The sequence below is a fragment of the Oryctolagus cuniculus genome, chromosome 18, assembly GCF_051225735.1.
Source record: "Oryctolagus cuniculus isolate XC-2025 breed Fujian yellow rabbit chromosome 18, ASM5122573v1, whole genome shotgun sequence".
Lineage (NCBI taxonomy): Eukaryota > Metazoa > Chordata > Mammalia > Lagomorpha > Leporidae > Oryctolagus > Oryctolagus cuniculus.
In genome coordinates, this window is record NC_142884.1 from 57,921,584 (window position 1) to 57,938,585 (window position 17,002).

The 17,002-nt window shown below is 42.7% G+C and overlaps 1 long non-coding RNA gene across 1 annotated transcript in view; it reads left to right on the plus strand.

Annotated features, from left to right (window-relative positions):
- Positions 1–6,682: 6,682 nt before the first annotated feature.
- LOC149120970 (uncharacterized) overlaps positions 6,683–17,002 on the plus strand; it is a 34,624-nt gene continuing 24,304 nt past the window's right edge. The window contains exon 1 of the long non-coding RNA XR_016224632.1: positions 6,683–6,956. This is a non-coding gene — a long non-coding RNA (uncharacterized LOC149120970). The remainder of the gene's footprint in view (positions 6,957–17,002) is intronic.

The following is a 17,002-nucleotide window of genomic DNA, read 5'->3' on the forward strand; positions in this document are numbered from 1 at the left end:
CAAGGTTACTTTGTGGTGAGTTCTCACCTCAGTGTTCTAAATTAAGAGGATAAAAGGAGAATTCTAAGTTACTCTGAGGTTTGTGTCTGCTGAAATTTTTTGCTTTCCTGCATTTGTGAAATTTTCCGTAGTACGTACATGGGTAAAAATAAAACATAAAGCTTAAGCCTTTGAGTTTTGATCAAAAAACCACAATTATAGGATCCTTTATAGGCACAAAGTGCAAAAATGCTTACTTGGTCTTACTTTTAAAAATAGTATTTAATAACTCAAATTAAGGAAAAGTAGTGAAGCTATTCAGTCTCCTTTATTGTGCACTATGGATTTTTGTCATGAGCGTGTGCACCAGAGTCCTCGCATGGATGAAAGTAGCAATGTCATTTACTTTGCTGAGAAGACATCCTCTGGCCAGAGGTTCCAACTTCAGATGTTAAATCTAACAATTGAAAGATCTTCTCTTATTCAGTCCTAGAAACACATGAACGTCATGCTTTTAAACACTCATCCAATATACATAGAAAAGTTAGCCAGAGAGTCAAATATTTGTGCTAAGAGACATTTTGCTGTATATTTTAATAGGGATGTTAACCCATTCATGAAAATAAGAACTTTAGTGTATTTTTTTTTAAAGATATGCCTGGAGGCTGGTGCTGTGGCACAGCAAGTGAAGCTACTGCTTGAAATGCCAACATCCCATACGAGGGCTGGTTTGAGTGCTGGCTTCCTGGCTGTTGTACTTCCTATGGAGTTCACTGCTAATATGCCTAAGAAAGCAGCAGAAGATGGCTTAAGTACTTGGGCCCCTGCACCTATGTGGGAGACTAGGATGGAGTTCTAGGCTCCTGACTTTGGTCTAGCCCAGCCCTGCACCTTGTGGCCATTTAGGGAGTGAATCACTGGATGGAAGGTCCCTATCTCTCTCTCGGGGTGTGTGTGTGTGTGTGTGTGTGTGTGTGTTCCTCTCTTTGTGTAACTTTTCCTATCAAATAAATAAAATAAATATTTTTTTTTTGACAGGCAGAGTGGACAGTGAGAGAGAGACAGAGAGAAAGGTCTTCCTTTGCCGTTGGTTCACCCTCCAATGGCCGCCATGGCTGGCGCGCTGCAGCCGGCGTACCGCGCTGATCCGATGGCAGGAGCCAGGTGCTTATCCTGGTCTCCCATGGGGTGCAGGGCCCAAGTACTTGGGCCATCCTCCATTGCACTCCCTGACCACAGCAGAGAGCTGGCCTGGAAGAGGGGCAACCGGGACAGAATCCAGCGCCCCGACCGGGACTAGAACCCTGTTTGTCAGCGCCGCAAGGCGGAGGATTAGCCTAGTGAGCCGCAGCGCCGGCCAATAAAATAAATCTTTAAAAAAATGATTTACCTGGGCACAGAATCAAACCTGAATCTTGTAAGAGATCAGCAATATGGCTGATGGGAAGCACCAGAGGGGATATGAAACGCATGTGTTCAGAGCTGGGGGAACAAGTCCATTGTCACCAATGGAACCTGGATGAACTGCTGAGACATCCAACGTCTGTGTCCAATATACCAGGTTCATAGAATGCAGCACAGTTGCACAATGTGGAAGAATGGACTCATCAATAAGGAAATTAAAGATACCCTAGAGCAGTCTCAAAATTAGCTAGAAAACAATGTTGACCAGTTGACTCCTATAAGAAAAAAAACTTTAAGTCCACCATGAGCAGGGTCCAGACCAGAGGCACAGAACTGACAACCAGTGGCTGATATGTCTGGGTTCTAGCAAAATAAAGGACAGAAACTATGAGTGGGTTTTAACAGAGAGAGCTCACTTGGTGATACAGGGTTGCCTTATTTGACCAATATAGTAGAAGGTAGGTGTCAATACACTGGGGAGCTGCAATATTGGTTTAGGCTCATCATTAATCAATCTACCCTAGGTACCTGGAGGAAAAAATCAAAGAATAGAAAAGAACTGATTCCAAGAATTACACATTAATGGGATAGAAGCTGTTTATTAATCTCCTGCCATGATCAATCTAATTATATAATCATGGGACAGGGTTTATAGATGGGTCTCAAAATAAGCTATCAGCTGGCACCGTGGCTCAATAGGCTAATCCTCCACCTGCGGTGCCGGCACCCCGGGTTCTAGTCCCGGTTGAGGCGCCGGATTCTGTCCCGGTCGCTCCTCTTCCTGCCCAGCTCTCTGCTGTGGCCCGGGAGTGCAGTGGAGGATGGCCCAAGTGCTTGGGCCCTGTACTCGCATGGGAGAACAGGAGAAGCACCTGGCTCCTGACTATAGATCAGCACGGTGCGCCCGCCGTAGCGTGCCGCCACAGTGGCTACTGGAGGGTGAACCAGCAGAAAAAGGAAGACCTTCCTCTCTCTCTCTCTCACTGTCCACTCTGCCTGTCCAAATAAATAAATAAATAAATAAGCTCTCAATGGAAAAGTTGAGCACAGTTTTGGGAACACACCTAATAGTTCTTACATAAACAAAAAATCTGTAGTCACTTTCTTGTTATTTCTTTTCACAAAAATAAAGCAACCCAGTGCTGCCTCACTGTAGTAGTCTCACATCTGAGACCTCCATAACTTGCAAGATCTTCATCACCATTGTCCAGAAACTCAGTGGTGGTAAGTGGTATAGAATCCTAGTGTTAAAAGACAAAAGACTGGTGGAAAGGGGGCATTTTGGTGAAGTGGTTGCAAAGCCACTTGAGACCCCTGCGTCCTATATTGGAGTGCCTGGATTGGAGTCCCACTCCCCTTCCAATTCTAGCTTCCTGCTAATGCACACTCCCACTCACATTGAAAAGTTAGGCTGAGCTCCTGGCTCTTGGTTTTGGCCTGGTCCAGCCCCTGCTGTTGTGGGCAGTTGGGGAGTATAAGAAATAGATCTCTATGTGTCTCTGTCTCTTTCTCCCATATCTCTACATATCAAATATAAGATAATAATAATTTTTTTCAAAAATAGTAAATGACAGAATTCTAGAACAACAGAATGGCTTGCTCTGGACCACACAGCCAGTGATGTGGCATCCAACACATGCATGCAGACTTCAGTTCCCAAGCTAGGCTTTCTTCCACCTAACATCATTGCCTTTCGAGGAATTTCTACTGTCAACTTGTTTTGTTCCATTTTGTTTACAGGATGTTGTTAAAGTCAGCTCATTGGTGGCACATAATTAATTTTCTTAGGTAGAGAAAAGATCACTCCAAACAGAAAATCCACTTACTGAATTCCCTATCACAGTGATCTGAATCCACACTGCTCATACCGCCAGTACATACAATCACCAGAATAGCCCAGTAGAGTTCTTGGCCATGGTTAGGGATGCTTCCAAATTCCTAACCTTTGTCTTGATTCCAAAAGCTGCTTACTACAAACCTTTTGAAACTACCGGCCCATCTGTGTTTGTGATCGTTCCTTTGAGTCACCTCCCTGTATTCCTGGAAGTTTTTTGCAGCTTCCTGGATGCCTAATGAACCTGCTTTGGGACCAGGTGAAATATATTTTTGGAACACGATCACCCTGTGCTTCGCAGGTCATGAATTTCTTTATTATTTGCCATGGCAGGCGGTGCAACCCAAAAAGTTATTATCCATTCCATCTCAGCTCTAACCTGCTAGCAGATATGTCTGAGGAGCCAATTTATTACTGATGGAACAGCACTGGGGAAGATGAGTTCGCTTGTTTAAAGAGATGAGAGGCATCAGCAACACTATCAATTTTCACATGTAGAAATCTTGTACTTGGGGTTTTTGTAGTTATTAAAAATCATGCATAGCAATGTTTCTATCCTTTATCATGCATTCGCTGTGACTACACATCCGACATGGCTCATTCCTCTCTAAATGGGCTTGTCATTCAGAGATCAATGCCCTTATAGAGTTTTTGCTGCACGCTAACTAGTGAGATCAGAAAGGCCATGCTGTCGTCATTGGGGTCCATATTTTGCCATGAACAGCCCTTGCAATGCCCTTTTTTGCGTAACTCAGCCTTCGTGGGTATCAGTTCCATGTCATCAGTCTATTTACTTGTTGACATACCCTCCATTCTCTAAATGGGGAGATGGTTAAGGGTTCCGCCTATCATTGGGCATTATAGATTGCTATAACACTGGCAAGAATTCTATATATGCCTACATGTATACACACAAATATATACATACAGCCACATACATGTATACACACATATATACATACAGCCACATACATGTACACACAAATATATACATACAGCCATATACATGTACACACACATATATACGTACAGCCATATACATGTATATACACATATATGAATATGCTTATCATTTATTGAATAAAAAAAATCTGGCTCTTACGTTGCTTTTTGCTTGCTTACTATAGGAAATTGAGTAAGTCCAGTGAGTCCTAAATTTGTTTTTTGAGTTTTTTATTTCTGGTTTTTTTTTTTTTTGGTTTAATTTGTTAAGAGGAGTTAATAAAATCCATCTTATGAAAGTGTTCTAAATTTAAATGATATAGCATATGCAAATCAAGTAACACAATCTTGGCACATAATAATCGTTATTAAAATTTTAAACTGTTAATTTTAACAATATTAATGATATGTATTTAAGATAACTTCTTTTGAAAACAGATGATCTAATATGGGCCACAGACACGGATGCAGTTAACTATTAAGTCAGGGAATGAAAGAGAAAACCTCATTACAGGGAAGAAAATGTACGCTGGCTGAGATCAAAAGAGATCACGTGAGGAGCGTAAATTGAAGTAGACTTTGAAGGATCATTTATTCAGGGCTCTTGGATTTGCAAGTGAGAGAAACTGAGCTCCAACTAAGTTAAACCAGAAAGGGAATATATTGGCTCATAGAACTGAGAATTCTAAGATTTGGCTTCAGGCACAATTGCATCCAGGTGTTCAAACAAAGTTTGAAGTGTCTTCTTTGTTGCTGAGCTCTGTATTCCTCTCTGTGTTAGGGAAATCAAGGCATGCTCAAGCTGAACACTTTACAGCTTAATAACCAAAGGGAAAGAGAAAATTTCTAGAATGTTAGACAGCACATCAAAGGGGAGGCCGTGATTGGCCTTGTTTGAGTCAAATGCCCGCTTTGAATGCAAAGCTATGGCCAGGAAAAAATGCCATACTGTGATAAGGTATCCTGGGTCCTCTGTTGTAGGCTGTACTGATTGACAGCCCTGCTGGGGTCACCAGGAATGAGGACAAAACTGCTTCTCAAGAAAAAGCAAGGCTCTTGGAAGAGGAGGCTATGGATATAAGGTTAGGAATGCTAAGAAAATAGATCTATGTTATAAAAGATCCAAAAGGAGTTAGACATCTAGCACTTTCATATATATATATATATATTAAGGACTATAAATGACTTTCACAAAGAAAGTTTCCAAGGAGGAAAACTTTGCATCTGATGCATCACCAGTAATTTATCACCTATCCCATAAAGCTAGTTATTCCCATATCCTTTCCCTCAATTGACCAAGCAATTCTTGCTTAAAGATTATTTTTCTCTCAATGAGTGAATAAATAAATGTATGGATTATTGAAACCATGAGTAGTTTTCACCTTCCAACGGTTTTATGCCCATTTTTCAGATAACGAAACCGAGATGCAGTTCAATGGCTTCCTTGACGCTAGGCAAATGAGGTCTTAGAAAACTTGTTCTTTGTATCAATCATCCTTAGCTCCGAGCTGAGTTTCCTTGCTACCTTCCCATCATTTTCTCTTTTCAAACCATTGTTATTTCCCAGGCTGACTCCCAGAAACCTGAACCCTTGCAATTCATTGGCCAAGTTTTGTTTCCAACATATTTCTGCTATTCTTTGGCTTTTATTTAAGCCCTGAACGAAGCTATGCTTGTATCCCCGTATCTCACAGACTTCTAGACACTTAAGAGCTAGAAGGGGCCTTTGCAGCCATCTCGTCTGAAGGACAGCGTGTAGAAAATCACAGTTAAAGAACTGTTCCTGTCAAGAGAATTAATGGTGAAAGTCATGTCCACTCTTTCCTGTTTTCTGGTGACTGAGTTACTGCTCTGACTACAAGATTCTCCAACATGACTCTGAAGAATGTCCCCTAGGTTTTCACTTGAAGAGAGTTTCAGGAGTTCAGAGAAACAAAGACAGAACATCAAGCGACTCTCTAGTGCAAACACAGGAACATAGTTCCCCTGGGCACAGAGAAGCCGGCGCCCACTAGAAACTGACACATGGAACTCCCACATTTCAAAATAATAAGACTGAAGACTGCAGTATTTCTTTTACTGTCTACATCCCAGGCACCTCTTCACACCCTAAATCCCCTTATCATTAAGTAAAGACAGCCACCTGCTTGGCTGAAGAACATAAGCCAGCTGGGCTGAGGCTGGGCTGAGGCTGGGCTGAGGCTGGGCTGAGGCTGGCCAGGGTGGTGTGTGGACAAGGAACTGCTCCGTGTGTGGTCTGCTCTGCTCTGCCGTGAGATTGTGCAAAAGGCAGACGCAGCCTGCTTCCTCTCCTTCCCTGGTGTCCATCTCGGTTTGAAGGGAATTTTCACAGGTCTGCTGATGGTCATCAGTGGCTTGATTGCACATCTCAAATGGAGTTGAAGGAAACCGGTGCTCTTGTTAATTAGGGTGTTTATCCCATATGAGGCTCTCCTCCCCTTTTCTCAGACATCCCTAGATCCCCAAACATCCTGACTCTGGGATCTCATGCCAAAACTACTGAAGTATAACTTTTAAGCATCCTTAAGAACTGTAAAACTCCCTGGGAGATTCATTTACAAACTAAAATGTGAGAACCTTAACCTCAATTCCTCTGCAATTTCTTCACTTTGCATGGATATTCTTACACAGTAAAACCAGTGGGAAGAAACTCCTCAGAAGAGATTAGGAATATTAGGGCTATCCAGGGAAAGAGGAATATGGACAAACCTGCTTCCACCAATTCTTGATTTAAGCTTGGACACAAAGGAGAACTCACCCAGCCTTGTTCAGGAAGGTAAGGAGATTCCCCAGGGATTTGGGTCCAAAACTCTGTTTAAATACACTGGAATTTTACCCTACACTGCATTTTTGTCTCCATAAATTTACCTAAGATATGTTTTTTAACCTTCAGCTTAAAACCTTTTGGTGTCTTGAAGTCAGTTTTGAAATGGCGTCTTAAAATAAAAAAATTTAAAAAACTTTAATAGAATTGATTGAATATATCTGAAAATACTTTGCATTGTAAAAGCAAAACTTCCTTAAGGATTTATTTATTGTTTAAAAGGCAGTTGGCCAACGCCGTGGCTCACGTGGCTAATCCTCTGCCTGTGGCGCCGGCACCCCAGGTTGTAGTCCCAGTTGGGGCGCCGGATTCTGTCCTGGTTGCTCCTCTTCCAGTCCAGCTCTCTGCTGTGGCCCGGGAAGGCAGTGGAGGATGACCCAAGTGCTTGGGCCCTGCACCCTCATGGGAGACCAAGAGGAAGCACCTGGCTCCTGGCTTCGGATCGGCGCAGCGCCGGCCATAGCAGCCATTTGGGGGGTGAACCAACAGAAGGAAGATCTTTCTCTCTGTCCCTCTCTCTCTGTCTAACTCTGCCTGTCAAAAAAATAAAAAATAAAAATAAAAGGCAGAATAACAGGGAGAGAAAGCCAGAAAGAGAGAGATCTCCCATCTGGTGGTTCACTTCCCAAATGACCATAACAGTTTTGACTGGGCCAGACCAAAGCCAGGAGCCCAGAATTCCATCTGGGACTCTCATGTGAGTGATAGGGGGCCAAGCAATTGAATCATCATCCAATGCCTTCCCAGGCACCTTTGCATGTAGCTGGACCAAAAGCAAAAGAGCCAAGACTTGGGGGCTGGCACTGTGGTGCAGTAGATTAATCCTCTGCCAACGGCGCCGGCATCCCATATGGGCACCAGCTCAAGTTCTGGTTGCTCCTCTTCCGATTCAGCTCTCTGCTGTAGTCTGGGAAAGCAGTAGAAGATGGCTCAACTCCTTGGGCCCCTGTACCCGCATGGGAGACCTGGAAGAAGCTCCTGGCTCCTGGCTTCAGAGCAGTGCAGCTCCAAGCCATTGTGGCCATTTGTGGAGTGAGCCAGCAGACGGAAGACCTCTCTTTCTCTCTCCCTCTCACTGTCTGTGACTCTACCTCTCAAATAAATAAAATCTTAAAAAAAAAAAAAAGCCAAAACTTGAACAAGCAATTCATTATGTAAGGTGGGTGTCTCAAGTGGGAAGTGGGGGATTAAGCTGCTGTACTACAACACACTGTAAGAATAAGAATTCTGGGGGCATCACTGTGGTGCAGCAGGTTAACACCCTGGCCTGAAGTGCCGGCATCCCATATAGGCGTTGGTTTGAGACCTGGGTGCTCCACTTCCAATCCAGCTCTCTGCTATGGCCTGGGAAAGTAGTAGAGAAAGGCCCAAGTCCTTGGTCCCTTGCATCCATGTGGGAGACCTGAAAGAAGCTTAGGGCTCCTGGCTTTGGATTGGCACAGCTCCGGCCGTTGCAACCAACTGGGGAGTGAATCATTGGATGGAAGATCTCTCTCTCTCTCTCTCTACCTCTCCTTCTTTCTCTGTGTAACTCTGACTTTCAAATAAATAAATAAATCTTTAAAAAAAATAAGAATTCTTGCCTAAAATTTGTTTCAGGGCTAAGATTCTGGCTGTTTTTTTAACTGTGAATTATAGTCAAAAAAATTCTAGAAGTCATTAAACTAGGGAACTTGGAATACAAAATAATTTGCTAAAAAAATACAAATATTTGTGTATGGGTAGCATTTTATAAACAGGATAACTGAGGCCAGGAAACAGTGGTGCAATCAGGATCCAAAAATGTTTTAACCACAGAACCCGATTGTCTCTTGATAGAGAAGCAGGAGAAGATAAACATTGCCTCATCATCATAGGTACACCTAGGTCCCCATTCTCCATATCTCTGCACCATTTAAAAACCTGACCATCTAACCTTGTCCTCATCCTGGCCTCTGCCCCATGGTAGACCAAGTACACCACTGATGAGCAATTCTAGTCTGTAAAAGATGTTCACATTGATTGCTATGCAGGGTCGCGCTTTTAATGCTGTTTGATGGGAACCTGTGAGGACTTGATAGAGTGCTGTTTGTTTAGCTTTTGCTGAAGGTCAGAACCAAGACTCACTGCCCTCACTGGAGGACTGGCATTAATATTCAGATCCTCTCTCCAATATCAAAGGCTCCTTGTTAAGGGATCTTCCAGAGGCCTTCAATGGCAGCTTTGTTTACTGCCTTCAAAAAATTAACTGATACCTAGTTAATACATAAGAATTGGTTGGTGGCAAGTGACAGAAAACTAGATTCAAACTGTTTTAAACAGCAAGAGGAACTCTATGTTTTCAAGTAAATTCTGCATGAAGACTAAGTTCTGGTTTAAGTCTTCAGGGCACGAGTAATGTAATCAGGATGGGTTTCTCTCCTTCCATGTTTCAGCTCCGCTTCCTCTGTGTTGAATTCTTGGGGGAGAGGCTCTTCCTTAACGATCACACAAACATCTTCGCAAATCCTCTGCTCAGGCAGGAGAAACTTTGATCCCCCTCGGCGTCGCCAGCCTTCAAGGAATGGCCCGCACATCCCTGAACCTATCACAAAATCGCTGTGTGCACTGTGATATGCTGGTGACAGCCTCACACAAAGACATCAGGATGAAGTCACAGTGGCTCCCACCCTTACGCCATAGGATTATCAGGAAGCTGTTAGCAGAAGGCTAGGAAGTCTGGGGCAAGGCGACTCCTTATCCTTGAAAAGTTTGCAATTGTGGGTTTATTCATTCAGGGGTTACTGTGTGTGCGTGTGTGTGTGTGTGTGTGAGTGTGCCTGTATGTACATGCTTGTGTATGTCTGGTCTAAGTACAAGTTCAGATGCTGAGCACTATGAGCCATCTCTAGAGAATGCCACGGGATCCCACAGTGGCACTTGCAAGCTTATATCAGAGGAAAAATAGACACATCACTCGCTACTTAAATCCACTGAAAACAGCATGACAACATGGAGAGTAGAACAGTGGCCACCAGAGCAAAGCAGAGAAAAGGGGCAGGGGGCAGAGGCAGCTTGGAAAGTGGACACCGACATGTACTTCAGATGGGAAGAGTAAAGCATAGGCTACCGCACACAGTTGGTGAACAATAGTGAAAATAATTTGTTACATATTTTATAAAGTACCAGAAATGAGGAAATCAAAGCTCTCCAACACAAAGAAATGATAAATGGTTACGGAGATGGAATGCTAATTACCCTGCTTTGATCATTAAGCATTGTAGATATGTACCAAATTATGACACTATACCCCATAAACGTGCAAATTATTATGTATCTAAACCAAAAAAAATGAAGTGTAACTCATTCTGCTCTTGAGGGGAAATTGTGGAAGTCAGACCATATAATGTTTAAGCCAAGACTTTCAACCCAGGAGGATTTGAGCACATCTGTATGGACTGAACAAGTATGGCAAATGCACAGAGATCAGAAGGCTGGAACATTTGGTCTGTGAAGGAGACAGTGTGAGGAGGGAGGGAGGTTTGGGCATCAAGGTGGAGGAAGTCAAAGATTTATAACAGGGAACTGTGTCTGTGTTACAGATGCCACTCAGACAGTCACAACAATAGTCTTGAGGGGGGGACTCGGGAGTTGAGGAATTATTAATTCGCACTGGAAGTTATATGAGTTCAGCATCTGTGGCAAGGATGAGAAAACAAGGAAATGTTGCAAAAGTGATGTCAGGACCAAAAGGTAACTGCCTAGCTCTTCCATACACGTGAACAGCAGTGGCACAGCTGAGTTGAGCTCATTTTTCCTCTTTTCTAACTGTAAAAAGCGTGGTCCCTTGAGTGGTATTCCCTCAAGAAAGGTGTGCCTGGGAGAGGTCAACTCTAGCTGGTTTATAAGCAGTTATCCTGGTTTGCCTGAGATTAGTTGCCAGGTCTGGGGGATGAGGGTGAGGGTTCAAGAATCCTAAGAGCACCGCTATTAACAAGTCAGTGGTTTGGTTTGGAAAGTGCCTGAAATTTGGAACTCGTCAGATCTGAGCTCAATCTGAATTCCCTTAAGCTAATTATTGACTCTTAGTTTCCTGCCCGGAAAATGGGGCTCATAAAGCTAATATTATAGGAATATTGTGAGGCTTAAATGATATAATATATATATATATATATATATATATGTATAGGCAATTCCCACTCAACAAATATTAGCTACATATTATTTAATTCTTAGAGACATACTGGAAGGAGATATTAATAATATCTTCACTCTATATTATATAAGGAGATCAGTAAGGGAAATTGGGAATGAAAGAATGAAACTGAGTCAAGTTCTTTGCATCAAAGTTAGTGGCAAAGTTAGGGTTCAAATCCTTGTGGATTGGAGTGGAAAGTCTAAGCTTCTCCTGTTGCTCTTGATCTTTGAGTAGTTTATCAAGCATTTCACAAAGAGCTATAAATTGCCAAGTATGAACACAAGATATCATTTTTATGGTCAAGGAGTTATGCATTGTATGTACTGCTTAGGTCACTCATGGTTTTGTAACATGACATAAGTATGAGTAATATTACTTGATAACAGTGAACACATTGTATATTGCAATTGAAATTCTTTTAGTAGATGCCAATTAACATCATTGGTATACAGATGTTCCAGGATTGAAGAAGAAATATGCTGATTAATATCTCCCTCAAATCCTGGGATAAAGATGAAAGTATTACATTATCCACTTGCTGGCCAGTACAATAAATTAGATTAAAAAAGGAATGAAAAGCTCTCCCTCCAGGCTTAATGAAAGATGGGTTTAGTGGAGGAAGCTGGTTACAGTTGAGCCTCTTCAAACAGACATCTGTTATCAAATGATGTTTTTGTTTTGTTCTGTCTTCTTTTTTACTATTAGTATTAACCTTCGCAGTAACCCAACATTCTTACCACTGCCTTTGGGTTCTGCAGATATAAAACAACCAATATAAAATAGTTGTCATCCTAATGGATAAACTATGAGAAAATAGAGAAGAATAAACTGGCCGATTTATGTGCAGGGTGTAATAAATTGTAACCTTTGTAACCTCTTGGTGCCACAGGGGAGCTCTGGGAGGCATGGCCATCCTGGAAGGAGGTCACTGGTAGTACCAAGTGCACCCACTCTCCGAGAAGATAATGGGCCTGGGGGTCTTCCTGCTTGCATTGTACTTATGAAAAGCATACATTCTGGGGCAGGTACTGGGTCATAATGTGTACAGTCGTTGCCTGAGACAGTGGCAGGCATCCTATGTGGGCGCTGGTGTCTCAGCTGCTCCACCTCCGATCCAGCTCCCAGATAATGGCCTGGGAAAGCAGAGAAGATGGTACAGGTACTGGGGCCTCTGCCACCCACATGGGAAAACTAGAAGCTCCTGGCGCCTGACTTGGGTCTGGGATAGCCATTTGGGGAGTGAACTAGAGATGGAAGATCTCTCTCTCTCTTTATATATATATGTGTGTGTGTGTGTGTGTGTGTGTGTGTGTATAACTCTTGACTTTCAAATAAATGAATAAATATTTTAAAGAATGGCATAGGTCTCTCCTGCAAAGAGAATTCACAGCAAAGACTATAACTCCATTGAGACTTGAAAGACATTCATGAGGGGCCAGTACTGTGGTGTAGCAGGTAGGGCCACTGCCTGCAGTGCTGGCATCCCATATGGGCACCAGTTCAAATCCTGGCTGTTCCACTTCCAGTCCAACTCTGCTGTGGCCTGGGAAAGCAGTGGAAGATGGCTCAAGTCCTTGGGCTTCTGCACCACCTGGCTCCTGGCTTCGGATCAGCACAGCTCCAGTTGTTGCAGCCAACTGGGAGTGAACCAGCAGGTGGAAGACCTCTCTCTCTCTCTCTCTCTCTCTCTCTCTCTGCCTCTCCTCTCTCTGTGTAACTCTGAATTTCAAATAAATCTTTAAAAAAAATACATTCATGCATCTTGGTGTTAAAATACAATCTTTTATCCTACTAAAAAGATGTATAATAAATTCAGTTCAAAATACCTCCCATGCATTTCTCCTTTAAATCCTACCTTTTTGTTTAAAAGGTTAATATTATTTTGTTATTGGGTAGAATGGAATCAAAATATTTTCCTGGTGTTCTGTAAAGTCCATCTTAGCTGAGTTTGTCTTTCATAAAATTCTTTTATTTTTCTAAATTTTTTCAAGGGGAGAGAGAGAGAGAGACCTGCACAGCAGGGACAGGGATGGCCAGGCAGAAACCAAGGACAAGGAACTCCCTCTGGTTCTCCCACACGGAGCACAGCGACCTGCTTCCTCCCGGGATGTACACTATTACGGAAACTCCATGGGAAGCAGAGCGGAACTCAAACCCAGGTTCTTTTTTTTTTTTTTTTTGAGGAAGGAGTACTTCCTTTTTTTTTTTTTTTTTTTTTTTTGACAGGCAGAGTGGACAGTGAGAGAGAGAGACAGAGAGAAAGGTCTTCCTTTTGCCGTTGGTTCACCCTCCAATGGCCGCCGCTGCAGCCGGCGCACCGCGCTGATCCGATGGCAGGAGCCAGGAGCCAGGTGCTTTTCCTGGTCTCCCATGGGGTGCAGGGCCCAAGCACCTGGGCCATCCTCCACTGCACTCCCTGGCCATAGCAGAGAGCTGGCCTGGAAGAGGGGCAACCGGGACAGAATCCAGCGCCCCGACCGGGACTAGAACCCGGTGTGCCGGCGCCGCAAGGTGGAGGATTAGCCTATTGAGCCACGGCGCCGGCTCTAAACCCAGGTTCTTAAACATGGGCTGCAGGCATCCCTAGTGGCACTGTCCTAACCACTGGGCCAACAACCTCCCCGGTCGACTTCTCGCTGCTGTTGCTGCGTTTTTCCGCTCATTTACTCCTTCAGCAACACCAAATCCTCCCTTGTCAGTGCGAGGTGCGATGTCTGAACGCGCTGTTGCCCCTGCCTGCACGTCTCCTTCTCCCGTTGTCGCTCGGCTCTCTTCTTTTCCTCCCTCCACCTCCTCAGGAACATCCTTCTTAGCTGTCTTCTCTAAATCTGCACCTTCCCCAACTCCTGCCCCATGCACAACTACCCTGCGCTCCACAAGCTTTGGTACCTCCTCCATACAATTATTGCTCAGCAGGGTGAACTAATCTGTTGTTTTTTAACTTGAAAAAATCAATTGAACACCTTTGTTATGTGTCAGTCATTTTCCACATATTTACAATGATTAAAACCTTGGCCAGTGCCGCGGCTCAATAGGCTAATCCTCCACCTAGCGGCGCCGGCACACCGGGTTCTAGTCCCGGTCGGGGCACCAGATTCTTTCCCCGTTGCCCCTCTTCCAGGCCAGCTCTCTGCTGTGGCCCGGGAAGGCAGTGGAGGATGGCCCAAGTGCTTGGGCCCTGCACCCCATGGGAGACCAGGAGAAGCACCTGGCTCCTGCCATCGGATCATCGTGGTGCGCCAGTCGTGGCGGCCATTGGAGGGTGAACCAATGGCAAAAGGAAGACCTTTCTCTCTGTCTCTCTCTCTCACTGTCCACTCTGCCTGTCAAAAAAAAAAAAAAAAAAAAAAAACAAACAAAAAAACCTTTATCAGAAATTTACCAATACTGAGTAGACATCATAAATAACTTCATTTTTTAGGCCAAGAAATTGAGAGTTACTGAAGTTGAGTTATTCAAGGCCCACAGCTGATATATAGAGGAACAAGAAGGTCTTGATCCACAGTCTGAAATCCTATTTACAATGTACATGCTTCCCTGTCTTGTTCATTGTTCATCTCTCACAATTTAAATGTTTGAAAATTTATTTTAATTGCATATACTTCCTTATATTCTTATTTAAAACATTCCTATATATGCACACATTCACACAATGGGTTACAAATTTGACTTCTGCCCAATAGCTAATTATGAAAGTGGTCTTCAAAATAGTTCATAGAAAGTATATGCAAAAACTATCCATGGATTTTAATTATTTGGCTCCAAAATAAAATTATATTAAATTCTGCTTTCCACGAAGTGTCTGAAATGCCCTCCTGTCTATCATCCAACATACAGCTAACATATAACTAAATATCTTTTCACACTAATAGTCATAATCCAGAATTTGAAGGCAGGTTAGAAAGAATTCACTGAAGAGCTACAAATGAATATAAACCCACAAACAAATGTTCAGCCTTACTACTCATTAATGAAATAAGATTCTGTTTCCTACCTCTCTCATTAGGAAGGATTAAAAAATAAATAATACCAACTGTTGGCAGGAGTACAGGGAAGGGACTTTGTCGTGCATTAGTGATAGGAGGAAAAAATATTTACAGCCTCAGTGCAATGTGAATTTGGCAACATGTCTTAAGGACTGCAAGTTTATCTTGGCCTTTGATCCAGAAAGCATCCACTTCCATTAATTAATTTAAAATAGTTAGATTGAGATTTGAGTTGAATAGTTTTCACTGTACATCTGTGTGTGTGGGTAAGACAAATGATTGTGATGATGTAAATATGCAAATGTAGCTAATCAGCAAACATTCATTGTGAGCTTGCCGAATGCAAGACTCTGAGCATAGTACTGAGGCTGAAATGATGAATATGTGAAATGAGTTGTAGTCTTTACCTTTTGGAGTTCAAGGCCTACTGGAACTGATTAAGTTGGTACTATTAAATCCACAGTGTATATGTTAATTAACTATGGCTGTAACTTTGTAACAGGAGAATATTTAAATGATGATGAAAAAGAATGGTGGTGAAATTAGACAATAAATGAGTCTAATTTTGCATAAGTTGGATAACAGTCCTCCATATAAATCAATAAACATAAAGACAAAGAAAAGCCATAGATAGAAAACTACCAAATGTTCTTTAAAGATTTATTTATATGAAAGGCAAAGTGATAAAGAGAAGAAGAGACAGAGAGATCTTTCATACTCTGGTTGACTTCCCAAATGGGTGCAACAGCCAGGGCTAGGCCAGGCTGTAGCCAGAAGCTAGGAACTCCATCCAGCTCTCCCCATGTGAATGGCAGGGGCCCACGCACTTGAGCCATCATCTGCTGCCTTCCTGAGTACACAGGCAGGAAGCAGGATGGGAAGCAGAGCTGCTGGAACTCAAACTAACACTTTGATATGGATGCCAAGGCTGTAACTTAATCCACTGTGCCAAGTGTCAGCCCCAGGAAAAGTACCAGAATGTTAAAGGTGATTATTACTAGGAAATGGAAATAAAGGAAGCTTTTTTTTTTGTTCCCTCTAAATTTTTCACTGTGAAATACACACACTTTACTCAGGGAAATAATATTATATAAATACCCCAAAATTCCAACACAGGAAAGGTACTTACGTAGATACTTGCAGACTTTCGAAGTTTCTGAATTTTTGTTTGGGGAAATGAGAAGTCCCCTTGTTTCCCGGCTTACTGTGGGAATCTCACCCCTCTGCATGGAGTAAAAGCATAACCTCTTTCTCAAATCATCCCCAAGCCGACTGCCCAGACACAATGGGATCATCTCACCTTTCAGATCCCCCATCCTCCCTCTTCCGTTACCAAACCCTTTTCTGCACCATATTTTAACATTAGTCAATTGGTTCATGCCTCTCCCCTATTCTACTTTGGGCTCTCAAAGAACAGAGAAACACTCAACTTATAACTGAGACTCAAGTTTACCGAATTATTTAACTCTTAGATAATTAGTTAATAATTGAATGGATAAAAACTGAAACAAAGGACACTCTAGTGATTAATACACAATAGCACATAGTTGAAAGAGAAGCTGCCCTGCGTGGTAGAAAAGCGTTTGTCCTCTTGTATCTGACACAGCTGAGGCATAGCCTCCTCTGCCTCCTTTTCTATATGGCCTTGGGTAAACTGCTTTTGCCCTTGGAGTTTTCACTTTCTCCTGTACACATTGGCTGTGAAACTGTAGTGAGAATATTGTAAGAAAAAAAGAAGTAAATTAGTGGGCACAAAGAGTTTAAAATGCTCTAATGAAATAATATGTTTGAAGCTTAGATTCAACTTAGAAAATGGCTTATGGTCTTTTTTTAATTGCCTCTGTCTTTGATTTTTA